Raw genomic sequence first — 16,293 nt, 5'->3', positions numbered from 1 at the left:
GCTAAGGCGATTGTTTGCAAAGCCAAAGGACCCAGGTTCAATTCCCAGGACCCATGTCAGCCAGATGCACAAGGTGGTGCATGTGTCTGCAGTGGCTGGGGGTCCTGGAGTGCCCATGCTCCCTCCCTCCCCCCCCCCTCTAATAAATAATTTTTTTAAAAAAAGGAGCTGAATATGGAAGGCATGCACCACTGCCCTTCCCCCACCTCCTTCCCTCCCCAGGCAGAGCACACAAAGCACAGTGGGAGTGACGTCAGGGCCAGGCACGGTCACATTTGGTCTTTAACTCATGATCCTCTTCCCACCCGTGCTGGGACGACAGTCAGGGGCCATCATGCCCGGCCATAGCCTGGTTTCTAGGACTGTTGAGTGTGCTACATTGGAAAGGCAGCTGGGGACTTGCAATCAGCCCTGAAGCCCCTAAGTCCAGGTGGGCTGTCAGTGTCGGGGAACCCGGCTCCCAAGCGAGCTCCCAGTAGGGAACAGTGATGACGAGCGCAGGTTCGGCTTCGCTGGGTGGGAGCAGTGAGCCCTTGGGCAATCTCCCCAGCTACAATATGGATCAAGAGAGAACGACCCTTAAAAGTCGCCGTGAGATTGAGTGAGGGATTCATTCACGTAAAAGCGCAGAACTGGTGTTATCTCCGGCACACCCAGAACCCAGCTCCCTAGGGAAGATGCTGCTAAGTTTTTAAGTCTGGAAAAGACCCTAGACGAGACATAAAAATGGTGGAAGTTGTTAGACAATGGTCTTTCCCAGAGGCAGAAGGGCTTCTCAGATTCGACCAAGGGGCAATGAAAGGAGGGCGTGGTAATTAAGTGCTCTGTTTACCAAGTGTGGAAACAGGCTTACTTCATAGCAGGGAAGTGTGAACTTCAAGTCTGGACTTCCCGGCACACGAAGTACTGTGAGATATTTTTGAGCTGGAAATTGAGAAGAGAGGAAAAGCTACTTGTCTCAGTAAAGATGGAATTAGTAAACATGGGTGCTTCCCTGTTTTTGTTGGGTTTTTTTTTTGTTGTTTGTTTGATTTTTTGGTTTTTTGAGGTAGGGTCTCACTCTAGGGCCAGGCTGACCAGGAATTCACTATGTAGTCTCAGGGTGGTCTTGAACTCACGGCAATCCTCCTACCTCTGCCTCCCAAGCGCTGGGATTAAAGGTGTGCGCCACCTGGACAGGAAACTCAGTAATGTGGCGTAAGTACCAGCGGAGGGAAGAGTTCTAGTCTAGCACTGCCCGGACCCCCGGCGCGCCCCTTCTGCGAGGCTCTCCTGTGAGCACTGCAGGGGCGTCGTGCTTTCTCCCTGCGGTGGCTCTCCCACGGACGCTCTGTCCACAGCAAATGATCCTAATGGTGAAATTAAAGGCCTACTCAAATTCCTTTTAAATTATAACAATAAGCCATGATATTTGACATCAAATGATCCATTCACGTCCACGCTCCATCTCAGTTTAGGTTATTGCACATATGGCATGACATAAAAGATTTTGATTTTTCATAGGATTCATAAAGGGTTTTTTTTTATTTTGGTGGTTGTTTCTGAGACAGTCTGCTGTAGCCCAGGCTAGCCTAGAACTTGCTATGTAGTCAAAACTAGCCTTGATCTTCTGATCCGCCTGCTTCTGTATACTAAATGCCAGGATTATAGACGTGTGCCACACTAGGTTAGCATTATAAAGTTTTAAAATGCATTAACATTTCTTAATATTTACCACCTCATTTCATTGCAGAAAGTGGCCTATAAATTTAAGTTCAAACCTATTTTCAGACCAGATTTAATCCAGAACATATCCTGAAAATAACATGTGCAATAAATCACAGCAGTAGGGCTGGAGAGATGGCTTAGCAGTTAACCGCTTCCTTGTTCAAGGCTTGATTCCCCAGGACCCATGTAAGCCAGATGCACAAGGTGGCGCATGCATCTGGAGTTTGTTTGCAGTGGCTGGAGGCCTTGACATGCCCATTCTCTCTATCTGCCTCTTTCTCCTCTCTCTGTCTGTCTGTCACTCTCAAATAAATAAAAATAAACAAAAAAAAAATTTTTAAAGAATAAATCACAGCTGTAATCCTAGCACTTAGGAGGCAGAGGCAGGAGGATCTCTGCAAGTTTAAGGCTAGCCTGGTTGTTCTACATAGTGAGACCCCTATCTCAAAAACTAATAATAATACAATAAAAAGTTAAAAATAATAATAACAAAAGTCTTGGCTGGGTAGATGACTCAGCAGTTAAAGGCACTTGCTTGCAAATCCTGCTGGCCCAGGTTCAATTCCCCAGTACCCACATAAAGACAGACATACAAAGTGGCACATGTGTCTAGAGTTCGTCTACAGTGGCAAGAGGCCCTCTCAAATTAATAAATAAAGATATTAAAATAATAACAATAACATTAAAAATCAAGCAAAACTTAGTCATTTTTATAAAAAGGCAATGTGAAGAAAACACAAATTCCAGAGTATAAAATGGTCACAGTGATCAAATTTTAGCTCAAAGGAACCTTGGAGGTCACTGAGCACCTTGTGGCCAGCTGCAGACAGGCTGGAGTACTGGTCAGCCGTGGCAAACGGAGCTCCTGTAAGTGGCATCTCCCCCCCCCCACCCCCTCCCTGCCTTGCATGTGCTCCAGCACAGGAAGTGAAAGGATTTGCTCCAGGTTTGCTGAGAGATGTAATCTCTTATCTGGAGCTCTTTCCAAAGGCCATGGCTTTGAAATAAAAGTTGACCTGCTAAGTCTGGACATGGATTGGTTTTACAGTCAGTAGAGAAAACAAAAGTGATTGAAGTCTTTTACAACGCAACCTTCCCGTGTGCTCTGGTTCAAATGTGTCCTCCCCAGATTTGTATGTGAATGGTATCGGCCAGTGGGGTCTTTGGGAGGTACTTGGGTCATGGGTTAATTCATTCATGGTTCATGAGCTCCCAAGGGTGAGGCTTTGTTATAAACTGGCCTGTTTGCTGTCTTACCATAGGCCGCCCCTGCCACATATGACACCAGCAAGAAGTCGTCGAGCAGCTGCTGACCCCATGCTCTTGGACTTCCCAGCCTGCAGAACGATGTGCCAGGCACACCTCTTTCCTTTGTAAGTTATTTGTTACCACACACTCAGTTATAGCAACAGAAAACAGACTAAGAAGCCAGCGAGCTGATTTTTTAAGGAATTTAAAAATTGGGGCCAGAGAGATGGCTCAGCTGTTAGGGCACTTGCTTGCCAAGCCTTATGGCCTAGGTTCCATTCCCCAGCACCCACATAAAGTCAGATGCACAAAGTAGCTTGTGCCTCTGGAGTTTGTTTGCAGTGGCAGTATGACTTGGTACACCCATTTTCTCTCCTCCTTACAAATAAACAAGTTTAAAGAATTTAAAAATCTACGCAAAGAGGGCCGGGCAAGGTGGCACACGCCTTTAATCCCAGAACTCGGGAGGCAGAGGTAGGAGGATCGCCATGAGTTCGAGGCCACCCTGAGACTACATAGTGAATTCCAGGTCAGCCTGGGCTAGAATGAAACCCTACCTTGTAAAACAAAACAAAACAAAACAATTATGCAAAGAGAGGACACTGAATAGAGCAAACAACACCTGGTGATTTAGCTAGCCATGGTGTTAACCTGTTAAAGTAACCTAAGGGTTCCCTCAGGAAAGAAAAGGTCAGTACCACACTTACTGCCCTGGAGAGTCGTGGGTGAGGTAGCTACAGCTCTTTTGGACTTTGATAGCTGATGTCCCCAGTGGTTTATCTTTATGGGGATTATGATGTAGGTGCCTCATGCCAGCAGGGAGTTTTTGGAGAATTTGTGTGAGAGGCAGCTGAAGGAGACATTGGGGAACGTTAAGACAGTGCATACCAGTAGCAACCAGGGTTACAATTGTTACTTCTGCATTTGGGGAAATGCATTTAACGGAGATAGTAGATTACTGTTTGACTTTATTCTTTTGTTGTTTCATTGTTGAGGCCAGGGCTGCACTCTAGCCAAGGCTGGCCTCAAACGCCTGACTGTGCTCCTACCTTGGCCTCCCCAGAGCTGAGATTAAAGGCATGTGCCACTATTCCCGGCTTTGCTACGGTCCTTTGGACATGAAATTGGATGGACACGTGTACAGAGACTTTCGTTTCATGTAGTTCTATCCTGGTGGATTACTGGTGCTGTGGTCTTGGTCATCGAACTGCTCACGCTTGCCTTTGGAGGACAGGAAGTATCGCTTACTTCTCTGGTGTTCCAAACAATTGTATAGCTTGATGGCAAGTTGAAATGAGTTTTATAAATAATTTTGTTTTGTTTTGTTTTTTGAGGTAAGGTCTCACTCTGGCCCAGGCTGACCTGGAATTCACTATGTAGTCTCAGGGTGGCCTCAGACTCAAGGTGATCTTTCTAATATCTGCCTAATCTCTGGGATTAAAGGCATGTGCCACCGCGCCCTGCTGAGTTTTATTAAATCTGTTCAGGATTATTATTGTGGAAAAGTGAGAAGTGAGTATGACGTTTCCTCAGTTGCTGTCCGTCCTTCCTTCCCAGTATAGCATGTATGTGTCTTCTAGTTTGTCACTGCTTGTCAACTGTGTATGAAGCTGTATTTTCATCCATAGTCCACAAAGACATATTTTAAATTGCAACCTGCCCCACAGTGGAAAGTACAAACAAAAGCAGGCTGTCTGAAATTGAACGTGCTGGCAGCCAGGGCAGTAATCTCTTTTAATTCTGCAAGGTTTCCAGGCTGGTTACATTTGGGAAGTCATCCACCTTGCTGATGAGACCCTCATGCTCACAGCTGTCCCACCAGAAAGGCAACATCTGCACACAAACAGACAAGGATTACCCTGACAGCGAGAAGAGCCAGCTATTGCTAATGCTATTGTCAGGGACCTTCTACAAGAACCTCAATAAAATGAAAATGAAATGTTACCCCAGAAGCCATGTGGTATCCTAAGAAGGGGCCCCACACCCATGGTGAGGACCCCGGGTTCTTGTCCTGGGAAGGGCCCCACACCCGTGGTGATGACCCCAGGTACTTGTCCTGAGAAGGGGCCCCACACCCGTGGTGATGACCCCAGATACTTGTCCTGAGAAGGGCCCCACACCCATCGTGAGGGGCTCTGGTTCAAGCTCTGGAAGGCAATGCACAGCTGAAACATGCCCAGGGTGGTCCAGGGCTTGCCTCAGGTAGAAAGGCCCTGCTGTGTCAGTATCCAATGACACTCAGAAAAAGGATCCGTTAAACAGAGAGTGAAACAAACTTCCCTGAGGGCATACAAATGGCAGGTGAGGCTCAAAGAGAATCTCCGGATGGCTCTCAGTGCCGTACCAATAACCCTCAGTGTATACTGTCTACAGTATATCAAGTACCTTTAATAAAAGACTCTTTTATTATTGGAGCATGGAATGAGTTGTGACCAACATCCTTCCAGACTTCTTTCACTGAACTTACTATGCTGTTGCTGCATTGTAATGCCAAGTAGTTCTCATGGGTTATTTCTCATTGATAGAATGAGTCGTACAATGAAACTGTCACTGTGGTGTTCTGTTCAGGATATGGAGTCAGAGTTGAGTTCCTGAACACACACAACAGGTACATAGGGTGATTTGTCCATACTGGAGGTTGTAAAAGCTTCCCAGGGATTTAAGCTGCTCAGAATAAAAGGATCCCCTCAATGGGTAGAGTCTGCTTTTATATAGTGTGAGTTGTTCTCATTTGATAGTAAAATGCTTCTTACTCAGGCATGGTGGCATATGTCTGCCATCCCAGCCCTTGAGAGGTCAAGATGGACAGAGAGAGAAAGCAAGCCGGGAGGGAGGTAGGAAGGGAGGAAGGAAAGATGGAAGGAAAAAAAGGGAGGAAGAGAGGGAAGGAGGGAGGGAGGGAGGGAGGGAGGGAGGGAGAGAGAAAGGAAAAAGAAGGCAAAGGCTTCCTGATCTTTAAGTAGCTCACAGTAAGAAGGGCGCTAAAAATCAGAACCAAGGAGGAGAGGAAACTAGGAATCCGAGCTAAGAGGAAAGTAGAAGAGACAAAGTAAGAGATGAAGGGAAAGGGAAGTGGCATCAATGTAGTGAAAGGGGCCTGGATACAGACTATTTTTTTTTCTTACAGTAGTAGAATGTCCTTCCGCACTCTCACCCCAGCACAGGGGCGATTTTCTTCAGACATGATGCCTGCTTCAAAGAGAGGTTCAGACAGGGTACAGGTGGCTTGACCCTACACTTCAGGCATCATTAAAGGAGTGTGTGTGTGTGTGTGTGTGTGTGTGTGTGTGTGTGGTGTGGGGTGGTACAGTGCACTGTGACACTGTATCTGGGGTGTACTCACCCACCATGACTAGAGCAAAGCCTCAGGTGTTCTGGATGCTCCACTGCTCTTCTGAGTGGTCTCTCTTTAGGGCAGGAGTCTCTCTACTGATTCTGGAGCTTTACAGGAGTTACGTGATCCTTGGTCCCTTCTTCCCTGAGGGGTTGGGCTTACAGGGGTGTATGGCTACACCCAGCTGTTTACATAGGCTCCGGTGGTCTCACGCCCCCTCAGGGCCTCATACTTGCCCTGGAAGTGCACTTCACCTTTTGCTCATCTCTTCAACTCCTTTATAAAAGAGATCTATTTGATCATTGATTTTCCTCACTTTTTTCCTTTGTGCATTGTTCAAGTTCAGGTTATCACATTACTGTGACTTTCATATTAGATGTATCCTGACTTTTAAATTTTATTTTGACAATTTTATACGTGTAGATAATGCACTTTGATCGTACTCACTATCCCAATGCTTAATCTTGTCCCCTCCCCTGAACCTCTTCTTCCCACTTTGGCTTGGATGTAGTGTGGGGGAAAGGGTGTCTCTCACTGAGTGTAATTGGGGTTGCTTGCTTGAGCATGGGTAGAAGATTATTTACCATGGATTGAGCAACTTAGCAGCGGCTATACCACTGAAGAAAATGACTCCTACTTCCTCAGCAATCATTAACTCCTCAGGGAGAGGTGGGGGGCCTCATGAGCTCCTTCATCTAGGACAGAATGTTGACAGGCCCATTCTTGTGCAGGTAAGCCCAGTTGCTATGGGTTCATGAATACAACGGCCATGTCATGTTGGAGGACAGCATTCCAAAGCCCCCTTCCCACCCTCTGGCCCTTCTATTCTTTCCATGCCCTCAGCCTGAATTCCCTAAGTTTTTCTCGCTGCTGTATCTCCACGGCCTGCATGGAGTAGGTGCCCACGTGTATCAGTTGAATGACCATGTGAGCAAATGCATACCAGCCTCCGAGAAGTGGACTTTTACTTACAGATGTAAGTACCAGGTAGGGTAAGTATGGGTAGTAAGTACCAGGTCAGGGCATATGCCAAACCTTCTGATTTTGAAGCCCTTAAATTACAACTGTGCTATGCAAGGGTAGCTCATGTGTGTGTGTGTGTGGGGGGGGGTACATGTGTGTTCGCACTTCATACCTGCAGTTAGTTTTCCTAAGCAGGATTTTTTAATTTAAAAAATTCAGTTATAGTCAACAAAGACAAAAAGATAATGGGTAAACAAAGTAGAAGAGCTGAACACATAAAATGTGTTTAATTTTTCTAATGTTTCTTTGAAAAAGAGAATGGCTTGTAGGAGTGAAAATAACATCATAAGGTCATCATAATTTTTCATAAGCTAATAGATACATTAAAAGCCAATTTGTTGTTTTCCTTAATGTGTGGACATGGTCTTTTTTCAGAGGGTTACACATGTCTACCTTATAATTTTAATACTATAAGCCCATCATGTTCACTAAGGTAAGAGAATTTTTGATTTTCAACCAGAAGTCTTTGCTCTTAATTCTCCTCCAGTAGGAAGATACTATCAATATGACTACTTTGGCATCTGAGGAAACATCAAGTGTCCCAGGGGAGATCTCAGAGCAGAGCAGTGGCTCTGTGACGTGTGCACTCTGGCCTCTTAGATACGGTGCTCTTGTCAGCCGGATGCGTATTTCAGACTTGCTGTCCTTTTCACAGTCTCAAGATACATTTAAAGGGTTCATCTAAGATTTCTGTCCTGAAATTAGAGGAAACTTTTTGGCATGATTCAGGGCCAAGAAAACTGTATTCAAACTCTGCCTTTTGTTTACTCTAAAACCTTGGACAAGCCAGAACTTGTCTCCTGGTCTGTATGAGAGAATTCTGCTGGCCACGGTTGTTTCTTCTGTGAGCTCAAGACCACATTTAGAGCACATAAGACTTTGTACTTGAACTCGGCAAGTGTTAATATTTTTTCAAGAGATCCATGTTCCACATTAGTAGAATGAAGGACTGAAGCAGACAGGTTTTGGGTTTTGCTTTATGCCATAATTCAGATATCATTCAGTTCATTATACTTCATACCTATGGCCATTTGAATTAAAAATCTTTATTTCAAGGAACCTATATTATACAAATAAAGTCTATAATATTTTATCTGTGTGAAATTCCGATTTCATTTGCATACATTTTTATAGATGATTTCATACTGTGGTAGGTTGAATGTGAAATGTCCCCCATAGCCTTGTGTATGTGTAATTAAGCCTCATATTTAATCCCCAACTGGTGGAGCCTTTGGGAGGTGGAGCCTTGCTGGAGAAGATGTGTCACCTATGGGTAAGCCTTGAAATTTGTTAGTCCAGCCCACTGGATATGCATAGCCAGCTCACTCTTACTACTTCCTCCCTGCTGACAAGAAGATGCAATGCCAGGCTATCTGCTCCTGCCATGCATTTTCCACCAGGATGGAACTTCTCCTTACAACTGTAAGCCAAATACAGCCTGTCCTTCTATAAGCTGCTTCTGGTTAGGCATTTTATTGCAGCAATGATAGAATAACTGCTACACTTCCTTATTTTTTATACTATATTTTGTGGCTAATCTATTCATATAATTTTTTTTAAAGAAAACTAGAAGGTTAAAAAGATGTTCAGCAGAAAGCATGCTTCCTTCTGTGTCCACACTGGGCCAGATACTACACCCATCTAATAGAAAGCTTCTGCATGAATGTCTTCTGTGTAATTCCAGTTGTCTTTAGGTGTATGCAAGCTTTCGGTGTCTTTTGCAATAATATGGAATTCGTTTGGTTTAGTGTGTGAAAATGTGAATGGGAACTAATTGTTCTAGGCAGTGACAGCATGCCCAGGTCAGGTGCTCAGGTGCTGGGGCAGCAGCAGACACATGGCCAGATCAGGTATCCTCAGTACTTGGTTCAGCAGCAGATGTGTGCCCAGGTCAGGTCTCCGGGTGCTGGTTCAGCAGCAAAAGCAGATACAGACTTCATCTGTCTGATTTCAAAGACAACAATCTAGTGGGCTGTAGTAGCCTGTATGAGCAGTCCTAATGCTCAAGAGTTTGAGGCCACCCTAGGTTACACACAAAATAAGCATCTAAGAAATGAATAAAAAAGAAAGAAAGAAGAATGAGAAAGAAAAGAGAAAACAGCAGTAGGATCCAGTCCAGCTAGACTAGAGAAAGATGTGGTCGGAGGTCACAAAAGAAGAAGTGAAGGGAGAAAAGAAATGCTAAGGGAGCAGGAAGAAGTCAGCATCACATACTTTCTCTCAACCAGCAAGAAAGCCCCAGAGATGTGAGCTGAGCCACTGTACTGGGTGCTCACCTTAAAAGGTGCCAACCTCACCCTTAACTAAGAATCCTGCTGCCTTGGGATGCATTACACATCCAGGAAGGCAAAGGCTGTTTACAGGAAACTGCCAAGTTCATATGACCCTCTGAAGCTGGCAGGACAGTGAGAGCTCATAGGGCTCTGTCCACTTGCCTGAGGGACAGAAACAACAGATACCGCTTTAGTAAGAAATGTTGCCTTCCAGGTGAAACCAAGCACTCCTTCTGTAGTGGTCTGATTCAAGGGTATTCTGAATGCTAAGTTCCCAGCTGATGGAGTTTTTGGAATTGAAGCCTTCTGGAGGCAGTGTAGGGGGCGGGCTTATGGGTGTTATAGCCAGCTTCCTCTTGCCAGTGTTTGGCACACTCTCTTGTTGCTGTTGTTAATCTGATGATGGCCAGGAGGTGATGTCCAACCTCTGCTCATGCCATCATTTTCTCTGCCATCATGGAGCTCCCCCCCCCCAGAGGTCTGTAAGCCAAAATACCGCCCCCCCAACAAGCTGCTCTTGATTGGGCATTTCTTTTGGGGTTGATTTTTGAGCAAAATGTGAAAGGATTTAAAACCTTGACCTAAGAGATGCTTTGCACTACTGAAAGTACATCTCGATGGACCATTCTGGTCTGAGTTGACAGACCTGAATGCAGTAAGAACTATGGACTGTGAGGTTTGGCTTATGAGGGTGAGAAAGAGCTTTGTCTGGACTGGGATAGAAGCAGTTTGTGTGAGAGGCATGCTGTCATGCCCATATCCTGAGAACTTGTGCAGGATTGCATTGTGCAGAAATAGACTGGTGTGAGTACAGGGAATTGTCGCAGAAATGAAATCTTTGGGTCGAAAGTTCTGCCCGTTCAGATCCAGTTGTTTGAGAGATTACAACCATTGAGACTGGGCCAGCTGACCTGCATTGGGACAACAGGAAGACTGCGTTTTTAAGGGGCGTGAATACTAGAAGAGTGTCCTATTCATCAGTCTGCTTAATTCCCCCTTGGATTAACAAATTGGCAGCCCAACTGGCACTATGGAGTGTAAGAAATGCGGGAAAGAGAGGGTCATTGAATTTGCAGCACGGTTTTGTAATTTGGAAATGGCTATGGCTAAGGTGAAGCAGGCTTGTTGGATTAGCTGCATGGAGATTGAGTGCCATGAGTTCAAGGCCACCCTGCCTGAGAATGCAGAGTGAATTCCAGGTCAGCCTGAGCTAGAATGAGACCCTACCTCAAAAAAAATAAAATAAAACAAAACAAAACAGAGATTCTGGGCTGGAGAGATGGCTTAGCAGTTAAGGCACTTGCCTGCAAAGCCTAGGGACAGGGGTTTGATTTCCCAGTACCCACATAAGCCAGATGCACAAAGTGTATGCGTCTAAAGTTTGTTTGCAGAGGCTAGAGGTCCTGGCATGCCCATATTCTCTCTTTCTATCTGCCACTCTCTCTCAAGTAAATAAATAAATAAATAAAATATTTCAAAATTTAAAAAAATAACAAAGTTTCCAAGATGAGGTAAGATGTTTTATCAGAAAGGTCTTGGAACTTGGCAAGATTTCTTTATAAACAGCTAACTTTGTGTTCTTAAACACACATATGTACATCCAGAGAGAGCTACCTATAACCAGAGTGGCATTATTTAGTGTCATGCAGGTGCATTACTTCCCTCTGCTTTCAATCATTCTACAGTAACCCAAATATTCTATTTTGCATTTCAGAGAAGCTTCTAAACGTGTTTTGATGCATTATTATCCTAATCTTTTTAGCTGTTTGCCTGTGTGTGTGTGTGTGTGTGTGTGTGTGTGTGTGTGGCGTGTGTATACGTGTGGGCGTGTTTGGATGTGTGTGGTACACATGTGTGGGCTCAGGTGTAGAAGAGTGTTTATGTGTATGGAGGTCAGAGGTTGACATAGACTATGTTTTTTGATAACTCTCCACGTTTTACTGAGGCAGGCTCTATCATCTGAACCCAAAACTCACCCACTTGGTTAGTCTAGTGATCCAGCTTGCCGTGGAACTCTTGTTTCTGTCTTTTGAGGGCTGGGTTTATAGGTGGCTGCCATACTTGCCGAGCATTTATGTAATTTGGGGGATCTGAACTCAGGTCTTCACACATGTGCAGAAGTGTTTTGCCCACTGACATACCTCTCCAGTCCTCTTAGCTTTTCTTGATTTTTATCCTGTATAATTGTTTTGATATGCTTCTATTTTCAGTTGTTTTGTTTTTGAGATAGGGTCTCATACAGCTCAGGCTATCCTTAAACTTCTTGGTGTGGCAATAGCTGTAGCTCGATTGATAGAATGCTTGTTTAGCAAAGCACAAAGCCCTGGGTTTGATTCCCAACATGCATCATAAACTGGGCATGGTGGTGCATGCCTATAATCTTAACACTTGGGAGGATCAAAAGTTGAAGGTCTTCTTTAGTTAGATATCAGAGCTCAAGGTCAGCATGGGTTACTTGATACCCTTCGTCAAAACAAAACAAAACAAAAACCTCTTGCTATACATAGCCTAAGATCTTGAACTCTTTTTAGTTGTTGTTGTTTGTTTTTAGACAGGATCTCAAGTATCTCATGCTGCCCTCTAACTCACTATGTAGCAGAGGATGACCCTGAACTTTTGATCCTCCTCCATTCACCCTCCAACTGCTGGGATTATATGTGGGCCACCACAGCTGAAATGTCTCTATTTTCTTAAACTGAAAGGCCACTCAACTAGAAACACTTTAAGCACATGCAGCTGTGAAGGTTGGTGATTTCTCTCTCTCTGACATCAAGTTGAACTTGGTACTGGACGCAACACTATGCAACACTTGACAGCGAACAGCTCAGTGGCAGAGTACTTGCTTAGCATGGTGAAGCATTGCCTCTATCCCTCATGCTGCCTAAACAAAAAAGATTAAAATATGTTGAGGGGTGGGTGTTCAACTTCTTTGTAACTGCCCAAACTGCTTTAGATTTAAATAATTAGTTGTGTAAGTCAAGAATATCCAAAAGAAGAAAACAAAGGCTAGACTGCTGTGCAGTGAATATTTAAATGCTTATGATGTCTCAGCAAAACATAAAGCTTGAGCAGAATCTCAAATGTGATTTTTTCTATGTCCCTGAATTGTTGATCACATATCCAGTTCATGTGCAAAGGGATGCAGATACAATAATAATGATTGCAGCAGCCTCTTTATAATAGAAAACTAGGAGAACCCAAGTAACCATTAAAAAAAATCAAATTAATTAAACTTTATTTTTATTTTTATTTATTTATTTGTGAGTGACAGAGAGAGAAAGAGGTAGAGAGAGAATGGGCGTGTCAGGGTTTTCAGCCACTGCAAACGAACTCCAGATGCTTGCACCCCCTTGTGCATCTGGCTAACATGGGTCCTGGGGAATCGAGCTTCAAAGTGCTTAACTGCTAAGCCATCTCCAGCCCCCAGGAAACCTTCTTTAGAGAACTGTTTAACCAAACTATGGCATGACAATAAAATGCAACCATCTAGATAGTTGAAAGAAACAACAATGTCTAAGTGTATTTTGAAGACCAATGTGCAGAAAAAATGGTGTGTGTCAGGATGTATGCGTGCATGTACATATAAGGTACATTAAATTTGCCCGTTGCAGAGCATGGAGGTGTATCATGCCTGTGACCCACCTGTAATCCTGGCACTCAGGAGACTGATGCAGAGGCAACATGAATACAAGGCCTTCCTAGCTATATAGCAAGACACTGTTTTAAAGATGTCTATTATGTATGCCACATAATATGCACAATTACATACTCAAAAATTACACTGGAAAATTGTTATGCCCAGTTCTCAGTGTCCCCAGTGACCACCAAGGAGAACCAAACATACATGCAAAGGCAAAGAGCTTTATTTCGAGCTTAAGCTGGGACTCTTGACTTCACCAGCAGAGTGGATGCATGCAAGAGCCCCGAGTAACAGGAGGGCAGGGTTTTTATAGGGATTTGAACAAAGAAGTAGGGGGCGGTTACATGATTGGTTGGTTTAAACAGTAACTGTACTTGTATTCTTTTTGATTGGCTGGGGCAGAAAGGCAGAAGGGACAAGTCGTGGGCATGCCTGGAAATGTCTAGGGCCTGACTCAGGTTCTCTGCCTAAGCGGGAATTTGAAACTTAGGCCTAGCGAGTGCCTTACTGAAGCCTGTCATGGTGCCAGTCTGGGTTCTTTCAAAAATATCTGGAGTAAGATGGCAGAAGGGCTGGCTCTGTGGAAGGCAATTGAAACCTGAGGGTTGAGGGAACGGTGAATCTGCTTTCTGGGCGTGTAATCTTCTATAAGCTGTTGGTGTATACCACGGACATGGTTTGACCTGTTCAAACATTAAATGGGTGCCCGGAAGGAAACTATAAAGTTTAAGCTAAGACACAAAGTATGGGAGGTGCATGACTACCCATTTGGCAAGTGGGAAGTTAAGCCAGCAAAGGGGTAAGGAGAGAACCAGGAGAAACCAGTCATAGTTGGGTGAACCAGTGGAGGTGTCTGAGGAGGCAAGAGATGTGCTCAGTGCTTTAAGAATGTGTCCGACCACAGGGCCATGAAGGATGACGCAGGGACAGGTGACCCTGCTTACAGAAATGATGTCCTCCATGGGACGGAAGGAAGTGTAGAGAATGTGGGGGAGGCAGCTCTAGTGAGACTTGTCATTGGACAAGGTTCAGGGACTCCAGAATAAGAAGAATTGAGGGTTAGATGGGGTCTTAAGCTTGGGTCACTTGGACAACTATGACAACATGAATAAAAGTACCATGCTCTTTATCATATCTGGGCTCTCACACATCCTTTAGTCTTTCCTATTTCCCTCCTTCTTTCTCTAGCTATGTGTCCTTCACCATCAACATAGGCATCACTTCCTCCTGGAAGTGCTCCGCCCCCACTCCCTGCAAATGGCATCCTCCTATCTTTCAATGTAGCTCATACCTCTCATAACATGTATGACGTAACGTGAGTTAGACGTGGTCGCTTCCTTTAGGATCTGGTTGCAGGAGAACAGGATGAGCAAGAGGGGAAAGGAAGGAGCAAAGTAAGGGGGCTGTTCTGGGTATTGGCTACCACTGCGATGAGTGGTGCTCAGTCTTACTAGTCCTTCTCAGCGAAGTGCTGCCCATAGCTGTCAGTCAGGAAAAAGAGAAACATCCCCTCACCCACTCCCATCTCCCGTGGGTCTCTGTTGTCTAATAGGGTTCCCCCCCCCCAGCCTGCTTCTCATCGGCCCTACCACGGAACCACGTTCCCCATAGTCATCCTTGGTGGGGACACTGGCTTCAAACCTCCTCTCTAACGTTACTGTCTCAAGACTGTGTGGAACTGAAGCTGGAGATGCTTGAGTAGAAGAGAAGACCGAGGAGCTGCACATGATGTACAAGAGTGTCCATAACCCAAGGAGAGCCCTTGGAACACAGAGCCAAGCTGAGCCCCCTCAGCAGTGGAAGGATCCAGAGACAACTCATTCTTAGAAAGCTTGCTGTGGCCTCCCTAGCTGGTCTCCCAACCTCTCTGCTTGAGACAGGAAGCAGAGAGGTTGTGCAAGGTGGCATACACACAGAAACCCCAGAAGTCAGGTAGGAGGATGGTGAGTTTAAGGATAGCCTGGGACTCCATCTAAAACAAACAGTCTAACAAACTGAGGAAGTGGTCTTGAAATCACACAGGTGCTTCTGATAGGTCAGGAGGGCACTGACCAGTTTGGTGATGCTGGAAATCATGGACTAGATTCACTGTTTTATGAGTCGGAGGAGACTCAAGGGTAAGGTAATTGGCCCAGAACACAGCTGATTAAAAATAAAACCAGAAAATCCAGAGCCGGATGACAAGACAACACTCTTCCACCCCAGCTGTTTCCCAAGGTGCTGGCATGTGCCAGTCCAGTGCCCTGCAAGAAGCTAGGTTTGCAACCTCTGCCTGCAGAAGCTTTTCCTGTGCCTTGGTGTAGACACCTGCCCATGTCGCAGCCTTCCTGAAATGGAGCCTCGGAGCAAGTGACTATTGGCAATAGAAGGGAAAAGAAGTTTTGAAAAATATTTTTGATGCATTTTATATCTGACATTTTTGTTTGGGACATTTTATTCCATTATAAACATTTTAAATATTATTTACTTATTTGCACATGTGTGAGGGTATACATGTGCTTTAAGTGGGTGCCCGGGGAATTGAACTCAGGCAGGCAGAACTTGCAAACAAGTACCTTTAAACTTTAACCACTGAGCAATCTCTCCAGGCCTTATAAACTAAATTTATTTCTTTTTTCTTTCTTTCTTTCTTTTTTCTGAGGTGGAGTCTCACTCCAGTCCAGGCTGATTTTATCACTCTGTACTCCCAGACTGACCTCAAACTATAGTGACCCTTTACCTCTATCTCCTGAATGCTGGGATTAAAGACACATACCACAGCACCTGGCAACACTTTCGTTTTATTTTTATTTATTTATTTTGTAATTTCCTAGGAAGAGTCTCATTCTACCCCAGGCTAATCAAGAACTCTATAGCCCCAGCTGGCCGCAAATTCATGGTGATCCTCCTACCTCAGCCTCCCTTCTGAGTACTAGGATTAAAGGCATGTGCCACCATGCCGAGCTCTAAACTTTTTTTTTTTTAAGATAGGTTCTGATATAGCCCAAACTGGCCTTGAACTCACTACGTATCCAAGGCTGGCCTTGAACTCACTCACTATGTATTCAAACTTGGCTTTGAACTCACTA

Source organism: Jaculus jaculus, chromosome 7, assembly GCF_020740685.1.
Source record: "Jaculus jaculus isolate mJacJac1 chromosome 7, mJacJac1.mat.Y.cur, whole genome shotgun sequence".
NCBI lineage: Eukaryota > Metazoa > Chordata > Mammalia > Rodentia > Dipodidae > Jaculus > Jaculus jaculus.
This window is presented reverse-complemented; position numbering follows the sequence as displayed.